Consider the following 14235-nt stretch of genomic DNA (forward strand, 5'->3'; position numbering starts at 1 on the left):
AAAACAGAAAATCAACAGTTTTAGAAATGTCTGCCGTGGCAGAATGAGAGCAGCAACAAGCTGTGGAATTAAATAACGAGTTTAATTAACAGCAAGAATCAGCTTTTCATTAAGAGATTGGTAGGAGTGAAAATTGGTTGGAGTTTGAAATCCCAATTTAGCTGGTCATCTGTCGGCTTGTTTCACATCTCATTTCTGTTTGGCTCTCATTTAATGAAGAAAGGAATAAATTCAGAGGACTGACTCCTTAAAAACAGGGCTATTAAAATGGAGGGGAAATGAGTTCATTAGCAATGAAAACTGGTCAGTGATTAGGAAAACGGTTAGAATGAAAACCTGCAGCCACTGCGGCCCTCGAGGCCTGGAGTTCGACACCCCTGATATAATGTAATTTGAGTTTTGAATGCTAAGCTGGCAATGCGTAGGACCCAGATTTCAATACAAATGTGACAATATTGCCCATCTTCTCCTGTATTATTTGTAGGATTACTGTGGCGGCCTCACCATTAAGTGAAATATCTCTGGTATTCTCAATTTGTTCTTTCACATTGCAGTGATGTGTCCATGTTAATTATAAAACTGCATTGTGACTACAGGGGAAGTTTACAGACAATTGCTGAAATGCATCCTGACAGCCTGATGGTGATAAAATCAAAAAAGATAAAATCTGTACCCTGGCTGTCAATAATTAAAAGGCAATGAGCTGATTTTGGATAAGACTATAACTGATGAGATTTGGAAGGACACAGTAAGCCAACGGCGCCATCTTGAACTCACATTGACATGTCTTCTCTGGCTTTTAGGAGACTCTGCATCAATGAACAATGACAGCACTTCAGCTGTTCCCTCAGGGCCACCAAGACATCATAGAAACAACATTTGTTCTGTTGAAAAGCTGGTCTCATTGTACTAACACATCAGGTGATGCACTTCAAAGGAGCGCAAAGTTTTATTCAAGTCTGAGCTAATTGTTAAGTCATATTAGCATGTTGGGATTTTTATTCCCACTTACTTTGTTTTGATCTTTTAAAGAAGAAGTAACAGATGGTCTGTGGTGGATTGGCACCCTGCCCAGGATTGTTTCCTGCCTTGTGCCCTGTGTTGGCTGGAATTGGCTCCAGCAGACCCCCGTGACCCTGTGTTCGGATTCAGCGGGTTGGAAGATGGATGGATGGTAACAGATGGTAAATAAAATGAATAGGTGCAGCTCTGTGTGATGGTTTGGGTACAACTTAGAAGTAATTCTATAGTGCAGGATTCAAAATAAAGAGACGATTGAGTCCATCAAGATCAATTGCTTAACGGTTAATCTCGCCTAATATCTTTTCCAAACATTTTAGAAGTTCACAGAGATTCCATGTTAATTACATTACTTGATAATTTGTTCCAGATTTAAAAGAACATTTGTGTAAAGAAGTGCTTCCTAGTTGTTGTCTTAAATACGCTTACCCTAAAGTAACACTATTGTGCTTCAGTATGTGAGCCACTGTTTAAAGAAACAATTCTGCTTTATCAAGTTTGTCAAGACATTTAAAGAATTTTGTAGACCTGGATTAGGTTCACTTTAGCCTTCTCTTATTAAGATTGAAGATGTTTAGTTGCTCTTGTTGTGTTCAGGACAATCCAATAACTTTTACTGGTTCTCCATCAAACATTATCTCCCTGATTCAAACTCATAGCGATCGCTCACTAGTGCACTTTTAGAAGGTTTATGAGGTTTTCAGCAACACTGGCCTGGTGTACCACCAATGGCAACTTACTCAAGATTTTTAGTGTAGGGGACAAATACAGTCCTATCTATCTATCTATCTATCTATCTATCTATCTATCTATCTATCTATCTATCTATCTATCTATCTATCTATCTATCTATCTATCTATCTCTGAAACTATTTAATCCAGTTCAGGAAGATGAGAAGTTGTTACCCCATCTGAACAACATCAGACACAACACAGAAACCAGTCATTCAGAACTCCACAGTCTAAGTGAAGGCACACCCAGGCATACACCCACAGTCATTCACACCAAGAATTTCTACATTTTTAATTAGCCTAACTTTCACATTTTTTAGGACATAAGGGGAAAATCAATGTACGCAAAGAAAAATCTATGTGGGCAAGATGGAATATTCCCACTCCAGAAAGTGACCATGCTAGAATTTCAACTCAGTCCCTGGAAATGATGAGGCAGCAACACTGACAATATCACCACTGTGATTTCCATCCTTAATGTATTGCTTCTGTTATTTTACCTATGAAACATATTAAACTGTCTGTCTTATGTTTTGTACAGTCTGTGTGGATTGCCATTTTTCAATTAATTGACATAGCCATATAGTTTAGTTTGGTTTTAACTTTTCCTGTGTTATTTGTTTTTTCCTTTTATTCACATTTATTCCGTATTAGAAATGGCAGGCATGGGCTGGCGTCCAGACTGGGACAGAGCATGATCCATTGCTTGGCCTACTGTATAGGCCAATGTAATTAAGGAACAGGGGAGACATTGTATGTGGAGCAGCAGCTTCCCCGATACACTAGATGGTGGCACAACCAGACTGCACCATGGATACTCACAAGATATAATTAAAATTGTAGACTCGTGGGACAGCTAGGGGAAGCTGTTGGGATTGGTAATCCCAATTATACAAGATTCCCGGTTGACCCGGAAGTAATTCCTTCGGCCTCTGCCCCGGCACAGGAAGTACTCCCAGGTCCAAGATAAAAGGGACTGCTCAGCCACATCCAGGCGAGTTGGAGCTAGGAGAGGAGAGAGGCAACACTTGCTGGGGAGGAGTGGAAGAGAAGCAAGAGGAGAAGAATTTATTGTGATGGTTTATATGGATAAGGAAGCCTTTTGTAAGGTAATTGTGAATAATAAACCTTACATTTTCACTGAGGACTTTGTGTTTGTGTGGTGGCATTTTGGGTTTGGGGCTGTCTGGTGCCCCCTGTGGTTCATATCCCTTTCATTTTCTTCATACACTTCACAATATTTCTTCCTGCTAAACAACTAAAAGTACCTCCTAGGGTAACTATGCATTTTTAGCTAAAAGCGTCTATATTTCTAATTTCCTTTTTTGTAGGACACAGTACTGCAGATACAGCCTTAATAACACATCATAGAATTTGAACATACTGTAATATCCCATGACAAATCAGTGCTAGCAATCAAGTGGAGTGTTATCAGATTTTTTTTTGTTTGTTTCTGTGGCACTCTGGTCCCTCTGCACTTCAAAATTAAAAAAAAAAAACAACAACCTCAGGTTTCAGTCTCCGCCTCGTCTTACTGTAACAGACATGATGGTGGATGTTTCTTTCTGTTTTGTCTATGCAGATGTGAGGACAGACACTGAGGCATGTCCATGTCTTACATCTATCCATCCATCCATCCATCCATTTTCCAACCCACTGAATCCGAACACAGGGTCACAGGGGTCTGCTGGAGCCAATCCCAGCCAACACAGGGCAGGAACCAATCCCGGGCAGGGTGCCAACCCACCGCAGTGTCTTACATCTATCACTAATGAATTGCCCTTCAAATGATAAAGTAGGATGACATATGATTACATTGGAAACATGACTTATACAGTAAATGTTTATCTGGCATTATGGAGTTGACCATATAAATTGTGAGGAGTGAAGCCTTTGCAGATTTAATGCTTATTTATCTGCCTCACATACAGCGTATAATTCAATGAAGAAAACTTCATTGGCATTAATGAAGGGAGAACATATGGAAGAGGAACATAAAGTACTGAAAAGATGTATAAAGACCCTGGTACTAAAAAGAACATAAAAAATTGTAAAGAACACAGAATGACCATTTTTGGAATCCAGGTGACCCAGGATAACAGGAAAACCACCTTGTCTATCTATACTATACATCATGTTATGCAATTTTAAGTATGTATGTATGTATGTACTATATATATATATATATATATATATATATATATATATAGTTTTACTGTCAAATAATGCAAAGAGTACGCAACACGTGTTTCGCCCTAATTCTGGGCTCATCAGGCGTACACACTCACTGCATCACCTCTCGGGAATCGAACCTCGAACGTCAGCGCCAGAGGCGAAGCCCCTAACATATATATATGTAGTACATACTTACAATGGAATCAGAAAGTATTCAGACCCCTTCCCTTTCTGCTCACTTATTGTGTTGTAGATTTAATTTTAAATGGAGAAATTTGTCATTTTTGCCCATCAATCTACACTCAATAAATAACCCATAATGACAAAGTTGAGAACGTATTTTCAAAAGGGTTTCCAAATGTATTGAAAATCAAAAACTGAAATAACTCTTTCACATAAGTTTTCAGTACTTTCTAGAAGCCCCTTTGGCAGCAATTGTGGCTTCGAGTTTTCTTGGGTGCGTCTCTACAAGCTCTGAACATCTGGATTTGGGCAGTTTATCTCATTCTTTCTGACACATCCTCTCAAGCTCCATTAGATTGGAATGTAAGTATCTGTGAACTGCCACCTTCAAGTCGCTTCACAGGTGTTCTATGGAGTTTAAGACTAGGAGTAAGTCAGAGACTTGTCCCTAAGCCACTCCAACATTGTCTTGGTGTAATATGCTTCAGATCATTGTCATGGTAAAAGGTGAATCATTTACCCAGTCTGAGGTCACATTCACTCTGGAGCAGGTTTTCTTTAAGGACTTTTCTATATTTAACTGCATTTATCCTTTCCTCATTTCTTGCCAGTCTCCGTGTCACTGCCTCCAAGATTCAGCCCCATAGTATGATGTTCCCACCACCATGCTTCACTGTAGTGATGGTATTGGACAGGTGATGAGAAGTTCCTGCTCTTCACCAGACATAGTGCTAAGAGTTCTGCCCAAAGAGTTACATTTTTGTCTCATCATACCACATAATCTTTTTTTCATGCTCTTAGACTCCTTTTAATGCCTTTTACTTCAAAGAGGCTTACATCTAACTATCCTACCAAAAACGCATGAGTGATGGAGTGCTGGTGACTTGCCCATCCTTCTGACAGGTTCTCCGATCTCAGAAGATGATTTTTAAAGCCCTGTTAGAGTGACCCGTGGATTCTCGGTCATCTCCCTGACAAAGGCTCTTCTTGCCCGGTTTACCAGTTTGGCTACATAACCAACTCTAGGAAGAGTCCTGCTGGTTCCAAACCTCTTCTATTTCACAATTATTGAGGCCACTGTGCTCCTGGGACCACTCAAATCTTTAGAAATGCTTGTATTAGTATTTGCCTCACTATAATTTGATTTGGACGTCTATAGAGAGTTTGTTGGACTTCATGACATGCAGTGTGAATTGTGGGACCTTCTATACACAAGTATGTCCCGCTTTAAACAAAGTCCAATCAATTCAGTTTGCCACAGGTGGACCCCAAAAAAATTCTGGTCACATCTCAAGGATAAAAAAGCACACAGGTGCCTCAGTAAAAGGTCTCAGTATTTACATTAAAGAGATTTCAGTTTTTGATTTTTAATAAATTTGCAAATTTTTCTGAAAACATGTTTTCACTTTGACATTATGGGTTATTGAGTGTAGATTGATGGGCAAAAATAGTACATTTATGGATTTAAAATGAAATCCGCAACACAACTAAGTGTGCATAAAGTAAAGGGGTTATATAGTGCCTTGTAAAAATACTCAGTTTACTTGTCCAATTCTGTAATTTTAATGAATAACAAATCCTACTCTGAAATTTTGCTCTCTGTGCTTTTTCAGTTCACAGCTCTCAAAGAATGCAAAATTAGTTTTTTTGTTTTATTGCTTTTTGCTAGGAAGATCTTAAAAAGAAAAAAAAATACTGTTTGCAGTATTGCTGTCCATATAGCTTTTTAGAAGCTGCGGATTGGATTTTGCTCAGCCTTTTTCATTCTTTCTTTTCTCGATGTCCTGTAGTATCACTTAGTTTTGCTGCCATATTTATCACTCTTGACCTTGGAACGAAGCCTCAGAATGAATGCGTTATTACTAATGGCAGACAAAACGACGGAAATTTCATCAAATTCACAGCCATAAGTCTGGATTGTATAACATGGTACAATTCTTATGGCGACATTGAGCAGCAAAGCAGTCAAGGTCAGCTACATTTGAGCCTTCCTGTTTTATAATGACCATGGGTCTATAGTTTTGTTTTCTTTGGTTTATTGTTGTTAAGGTTTCTCATTCTTGCCATAGTTTAATATATTCATACTTTACCATTTACTTATTGCTGTTAATTTATAACAAAAATGTGTTCGTGTAAAATAAAAGACAGGGTGTTTCTGTGTTTGACGTGTTAAGTGCTTTGGGCTTATACACTGAAGTTCATTACATAAAGATAAATTGAGTTATATTGATTTGGGGCAGCACAGCGGAATGGTGGCTATCAAGGCTGTCTTAAAGTTCGAGTTTGTGTGAGAAGACTGCACAGTTTCCCCGGGTCTGATTGAGGTTTTTCTAAATATTCTAGTTTCCTTGCACATCCCAAAAAATAAGTATGCACGGTAGATTTAATGTAAGGGTGGGCACTGTGCCCTGTGATGGACTCGTGTACCATCTAGATTTGACTCAGTTTTTGCAACAAATGTTAACTGAATATGTTTTGAGAGCTCATGACTCAAAGAATGTTTTATTCTGTATTATTTAACATTTGGAATTATTATCATTGTCATTTGTTTCGTGTAGTCAGAATTTTATTAGAGTCCAACCATGTTGTTGCTAGCAATGAGCGTTGATGGTTATGTGCTTGTCTGCTGCTCACACAATTTCAAAGTCTGTTATAAAAAAATTAAAAAAACACCATTAACGATTTTAAAGATTTAAAGAGCAAGACAGAGGAAATTAAGTGAATAATTCTAATTATTTTATACCCATTGTGTTTTGCAGTGCAATATAGCCTTAAAATGAACTGAAGTGTCATTAAGACCTTCCACTGTCTTTGCTTTAAGATGCAGACTTTTTTTGACAAAGTCATTCTTTAGAGCACTAAAGGGTCCGCCTTACTTCATGTCACAAAGCAATTATGTACGACCTCCAGTGAGAACAAGAGATACAATCATTTTAAACCAAAACAAACAAGAATGCTTACATAAAGTAAATAACTGAAGCAGCCTTTGAACTGTACTAATAAATGTGATGTTCAAGGGTCAGCACAGCCTAATATTTTATTCATTTAACCCTGTGTTACTTTCCAAACTGGATGTTTACAGCTGATTAATACACATTACAGTGTTAATTAGAGAAGTGTCTGAAAAGTTAAATGACTAATCCATTTCTTTTGCCGGATTATTGATAAAAGTGTGTGTTCCTGTCTTGATGCTAAAGTACAAAAGCTGCAGAAGAGAATTTATAGATGCCCGGAGCCTAATGCTGTTAGACCTTTGGCTAGCACAGGACACAAAGTGAGAATATTTCTTTCAGCTTCAGAGAATCTGCCACTTGCAGGATTACTTACTGGTGAAGACGTAGAGCAAATGAGTCCACCCACTGCAGCCCTGTTCTCTGTCTTTGTTTGATGACCTTAGTGAAGACTACAGCATGCTTGAGCTTTTCCAGTAGTTATTTTTCCCATCAGCTGAAATGTGTCAAAGCATCCTTCAGTTTTTGTAAACGACTGCACAAATTTAAATCTTCTTATGTTTTCATGTAAGAATTGTGTTAGTTCAATCCCTGGTATTTACAAAAAAAAAGGACTGCATTTTTGTCAAATTTACATCCAGTGTGTAAAATACCCCATGATGATCAGGGGTCCTGTTAGTACTCCATTGTTTTTCCTGAACACTGAAATCATACATTACAGAATATGTAATAAATTGGCTAAGGTGAATGCGGTCAGTTAGAATATGCCTACCTTATATAAATGAATCCCATTATACATTGTGAGGGATGGCCGGCCTGTTACCCCGGCCAATACCCCCAGGCCGTCAGATGGAGCTGTCCCTGCGGCATGGAAGTGCCCCGAATACCAGCAGGGAATCATGGACGATGGAGTTTTCCTTTACAGCCCTGCTGGATACCACAGGGGCCAACAGATGACGCTGCAGGGAGGCCCAGAGAGTTGTTTGTGCCCTATAACCCGGAAGTACGTCGTAAGCAAGGCGACAAAGGAAATGACGTGCTTCCGGGATGAAGAAAAGGATTTTTATCTGACCCGGAAGTGATAAGGAAACACATGGACTGTAGAGTTGGAACCACTTCCAGGTCAGGGTATATAAAAGGACGATGGGAAATCCCAGACATTGAGCTGAGCTGGGTGGAAGGGTGGCAACGCATCTGGGAGTGTGGAGGATTGATTATTGTTTATTGATTAGTTATTGATTTAGGAGATTTGTGGAGAGGTGGTGCTTTGTGCAAATTATTATTATAATAAATATTCATCTTTGGATTTTACCTGGTGTCTGACGTGTGGTCTGAGGGTTCAAGGGGTCACGGAGACCTTAAACTGTCACAACATGGACACACAATCTGTAAGAACAAGCGATTGCACCTTTTACTTCTGATAAGCATCACACAAAACAATCACAAAACATGAGGCAAACACATTTAGATACCGTGAGTTCAACTCTAAAATGGCTATTTCATCACATGGTTTAAGGTAATAGCAAGCCAGGAACCAATATGCTACAACGTCATCCTGCCACACAAAAGCACTGTAGCTCTAGTTAGGTCAGAGCACAGAAGACAGAAGCATGCCTGCTGAAAGCCCTAAACATTGCTCCTCTGCTTGAATCCCCTTTGCAGCATCACAGATTACAAACTCTACTTCAGAGTTGCAGTTGGTGTAAGAGTCACACTTGATCACACATTTTAAAATGCTGTGGGTTTGGAATGTAAATCATCCACTTTCAGAGACATAACATCACTAGAGCAGTTCAGAAAAGTGGCCTGACCTTCACACATACAATTAGCACTTTGATTTTCTTTAATTGATCCCTGTCAACCGCTTACTTTTTAAAATATGAATAAGAAAACACTCCCCCTATATAGCAAACTCTTAGATCCCTAATGCCCAGAAGGCCAAATCTAATGCAGTTGGGTCTTGAGTCATGGCAATTCTGCAGATACGAATGAGTACATAAATGTCCTAATTTTTCATTTAATTTCATTTAATTTGCATCTATCAACTTACAATGTTTTACTTACGAAAGAAAGAAAACTAGTTTTAATGTGGATGAATACATAGCAGTCATCACTAATGGTACAGAAGTGAACCGTAAACTACGGACTTTGTCAACATTTTCAATTATTTTGCACTTTTGTGCACACTTGAGGATGAATGTAACTGGTAGAATGCATAGCCATGCAGTGGGCCCAGTCACAGGTAAACATTTTGATCTGCAGCTGGCTGTTTACTTGATGTTTGCATACATCTCTGCTGAGGGATCAATCGTCATTTAGCGTTGAGTCTCATGAATATCATTGTGCCTTTTCCAACTCTAAGAGGTACTGCATCATTATTAAAAACTGAAGGATGTTTAAGCATAAGATCAACAAAAGAAAACACTTCATAAGAAAAATCGGGAGTGGTCTCTCCTAGACTTTCTCATATACTCAAATATGGGGATGGTTATTGGAGGAGTAAACTGCAAAACAATGACTATGTTTTTATATTATATACATTAAAGAACTATCAACAACAAATCAAATCAAATTAATAATATATTGAACAATTATTATAAAAGTAAAGTTGAATAAATGGAATTCTGCAGCTGCATGAATAAAAGGTAAAGTACCTCTTCTGGTTAACGGAAATAGCCCAAAAGTTAACAGAAATCTACCTTTTGTATATAATACTTGTACGCAAAATGTGGTTGACCTAAGTGAAAGCATACTCAAGTTATCATGTTTACATACACACACATACAAACTCAGGGAGGTCTAAAACGTTGAGAGTCATCAAAAACTGGAAATGGAATTTTTGGGGGATCCCAATACTTTCTCTATACTTCGTATGCAAGAAGGTCAGGGAGGTCTAAAACATCGAGATTCATCAAAATCTCAACATTGAATCTTTGGACAATACGAGAAAGTAAAAAGGCCCATCTACATAGACCATCTACATAACCATCTTTCAGGATTCACCCACCACAACACTTGAACCTGTCATTCCTACAACGTTTGTTCTTTTTACTTGGTAAACACAAAACGTTCAGTTTAAATTGACTGAAACTGAAAGAATAAACAGAAAATAAATTAAACAGCTCAAGCAACTTAATATGTTTAGCACTTATAAGCAGAGAAAGTCACATATTCATTCATGAGGCAAGCTATTTGTACAAAGCAAACAAAGGTGATGTGTTTTAAAGGTTTTGTCCATAACCATACAAAACAAGAAATGTAATAAAAGCAGGTGTTTTTTTCTACCTGTCAATGGTCAGTTTTAGACATTTTTGTTATTTAGTGCAATTTTGAATTTGAAATTTCTGTTAATAATAATTATATGCTAGCCAGAACCAGCATGAAGACATAAAGTAACCAGAAGATAAGATGCAGTCAATAAGAAAGCAAGGGTCATAACTGTGAAAATCAAATGGACCAAAAAACGATAAACCAGACCGTTAACTAGAAATGGTGGTTGAAAAAATAGATCAAGCATTCAAAACTGATATTTTTAGAAAACAACAATCATTCACAAAGGTTCACAAGTGTTATCTGCAAGATCTGATGAGGAAAAAATGTTATTTACTGAATGTTTTATCTGTCGTGTCATAATGTCAAGGTCAAGACCTTCAGCTATTCCCAATACCATAACAAAATGGTATTAGAAACAGTACAAAATAAAATAACAAATTCCAAATACTTGAATTCAAGGCAATCTAATACCACAAACAGAATCTGTAACTGTAAAAACCCAACATGGAAACAACAAATCTGTAAAATTACTACAAACAAGCCCACAAAACTTAATATCTAATGTGACGTATGAGTCCCTGTCTTGCACCCCAAAACACGAGGTAGAGTCTCAGTACTTTAGCAAAGCCAGTTTTATTCTGCTTGAAACAGGAACAGCAGGGTTATTTATTGTAGCGAGATCTACCGCTCTCCTACACACAGACACAGCAGTCAGACGGGGTCATAACCAGGTTAATGGCCAAGTAATACTGTTCCCTGCAGTTATAATGTTCCTTGCATCACCCATCGATGGCAGGTGCTCATAGCATGACGGCAATCTTTTTGGATTTGTTTTTGTGGCAAGCTGCTACAGCGCTTGCCCCAGCAACAGATAAGCTGTCTTCGACAGACGTGGCAATTGCGCTTCAGGACACGTGGCGTGTCGTCCCATTGGGAGAAGTCCCAAAAGAGGTTTAGAAACCTCACACAATATAATTTAAAAAATATGAATGCCCCAGGGGTTGGGGAGATGGCCTTGGTCATCAAATCCATGAGTTTGTCTGTTATAACTGACCCAGAACACCCTGTATTTCTTTACTTATATGTTGTTATCTTCTCTTAACTGCAGTTTCTTGTTTTTTTTGTTTAAATTAGATAAATGTTAAAGGTTACCTTTACCTTTTTTTGCTTGTGTGACCTATTGAGCATAGCCTGTTTTTTCTATTATTGTGCTTTGCTGCTCAAGTCACCTTTTTGGATGTAAGCAGTACCTATTTATAATGCAAAAGCAATTATCCATGTCTGGATGGAAAAGTGCATGGTTTTGTCTAATTAGGAAAGACAAAATTATTACAGTGTTCAATGACATGTGAAACTATTACAGATTTAAATTGCACTCAGTAATTTTCAACATGACCAATTTATATTATTGAACCACAATCACCTTTCACTCAACTAGTGTCAAGTGAGCAAAGCAACCTTTATGTCTAAGGCCCTGGACTTGAAAACACAAATCTGTAGTTCTACCACACTGTAAGACCCCGAGCAAATAACATAATTCAGTAGTGTACCAGCTGTAAGAAATATATATTAAGTGGAATGTAGATCAGTATTTCACTGATGTGATTTGATATGATATGAAGGTGTGCAGAATTGTTCATAGTGACACTCAGTTTTGTTTTAATTCTTTCCAACGCTACTACTTCCAGGGGATCCTGAGTGTATCCATTAACTGAGCCTACCTTTTTATTTACAACAACATTTATTTAAAGAGCACGTTTTCATACAAACAATGTAGCTCAAAGTGCTTGACAGAGAGGCTCCAGTCAGTTCGGATGGGCTGCAACACTTCCAGCAACATCACACTGAGCACTGGAGTGCCACAGGGCTGCGTGCTTAGTCCACTGCTGTTCACCCTGCTGACTCACGACTGCACAGCCACACACAACACCAATCACATCATCAAGTTTGCGGATGATACGACGGTGCTGGGACTGATAAGCAGGGATGATGAAACAGCATACAGAGATGAGCTGGAATGGCTGTCTGCATGGTGTGAAGACAACAATCTATCTCTCAATGTCGACAAGACAAAAGAGATAATCGTGGACTTCAGAAAATCACATCCTACACACATCCCACTCAGCATCAATGGTTTAGATGTGGAGACTGTTCGGAGTACCAAGTTCATAGGTGTGCACATAACTGAGGAACTTACATGGACACATAACACCTCATCACTAATGAAGAAAGCCCAGCATAGACTACACTTCCTGAGGCAGCTGAAGCGAGCAAGTCTTCCCCCTTCCATCCTCACCATGTTCTACAGAGGCACCATTGAGAGTGTTCTGACCAGCTGCATCACTGTCTGGTATGGCAACTGCAACATATCTGACCGCAAGCACCTGCAAAGGATAGTGAAGACAGCAGAGAACATTATTGGGGTGCCTCTCCCTTCACTACAGGACATATTTTACAAGCGAAGTGTCAGCAAGGTCTGCAACATTGTGCAGGACCCCCTTACACCCCTCACATGGACTTTTCACCCTTCTGCCATCCAAGAGAACATACTGCAGCATCAAAGCCAGATCTGCCAGGCTGCAGGAGAGTTTTTACCCCCAAGCTGTCAGACTTCTTAACACCAGGCTGCCCCCTGGGATCTCCCACATGGCCTCAACCACCTCTAAAAACAGAACTTTTATACATGCAGGCCACTGTCCTGCAAAGACGAGTGTGCAGGTAGAGAAGAAATGAAAATCTCATACTGACCTTTAAGGATTTTGACACTCTTGATATCCTTCTGCTGTGAAACATTCTGACCTGTCATTGTTTACACATGTCTTAAACAGCTATTATCATACACTGATAATTTCTGTATTATTTATATTTATTTATTTATTATATTACATATATATTAACAATATTTATGTATCTAGATTGCAAATACCATTCATTGCATCAATGTTCATATTGCTAACTACACATGAATATTGCTGCTACTTCTTTGTCTTGTCTTTGCACAATGTCAGGTGGCGCAGTGGTAGTGCTACTGCTTTGCAGTAAGGAGACTGTGGGAAGATTGTGGGTTCGCTTCCCGGTTCCTCCCTGTGTGGATAGTGCTTTGAGTACTAAGAAAAGCGCTATATAAATGTAATGAATTATTAATTATTATTATTATTATTGTTTGTTTGACTTTACAAAATGAAACAAAATGAAGTTAATATAAAACATAAACAAACAAGATCAGGCGATAATGTTATGCAGTATGTAACAAAAAAAAGGTAAGGTCAAAAGGCCAGAAGGAAAGAAAAAAACAACAACAACAACAAAAAAGCTCCAGTTAGGCCGGAGGAAAAAAACAAAATCTGCAGGGGTTCCAAGGCCAAAAGACCATCCAGCCCACACTTTTCCTTCTACCTAACATAGATATTCTAAATCAGTCCTTATGATTTTCAAGCTTTACATGGAAGAAATTGAAGATAATGGTGGTGAGGTGGACATCTGGGACACCTGCCATTCAATCCATAAACACAGGGGGCAGCATGGTACCTTGATCAGGTGGTGGTGGCACAGATCGTCACCACCTCAGAAGAACTGGAAAAGACAGCAGAGAATAAATAATACAGATTAGTAAGGCATTGCAGAACCCAGAGGAAAATGACAATTCAATGCCCATATAGACTAACTAAAATGTAGCTATGAAAAAAACATTTTAAAATAATGGGTTTTTAGCAGTTTTTTAAAATTGTTCTACAGTATTAGCCTAGCAAATTTCTATTGGTATAAAGTATTCCAGATTTTAGGTGCATAACAGCAAAAAGCCGCCTCACCACTTCTTTTCAGGTTGGCTCTTGGAATTATAAGCAGACACTCATTTGAAGATCTGAGGTTGCAATTTGGAGTATAAGGGGACACATATTCC

Source organism: Erpetoichthys calabaricus, chromosome 16 (assembly GCF_900747795.2).
Source record: "Erpetoichthys calabaricus chromosome 16, fErpCal1.3, whole genome shotgun sequence".
In the NCBI taxonomy this organism is placed as follows: domain Eukaryota; kingdom Metazoa; phylum Chordata; class Cladistia; order Polypteriformes; family Polypteridae; genus Erpetoichthys; species Erpetoichthys calabaricus.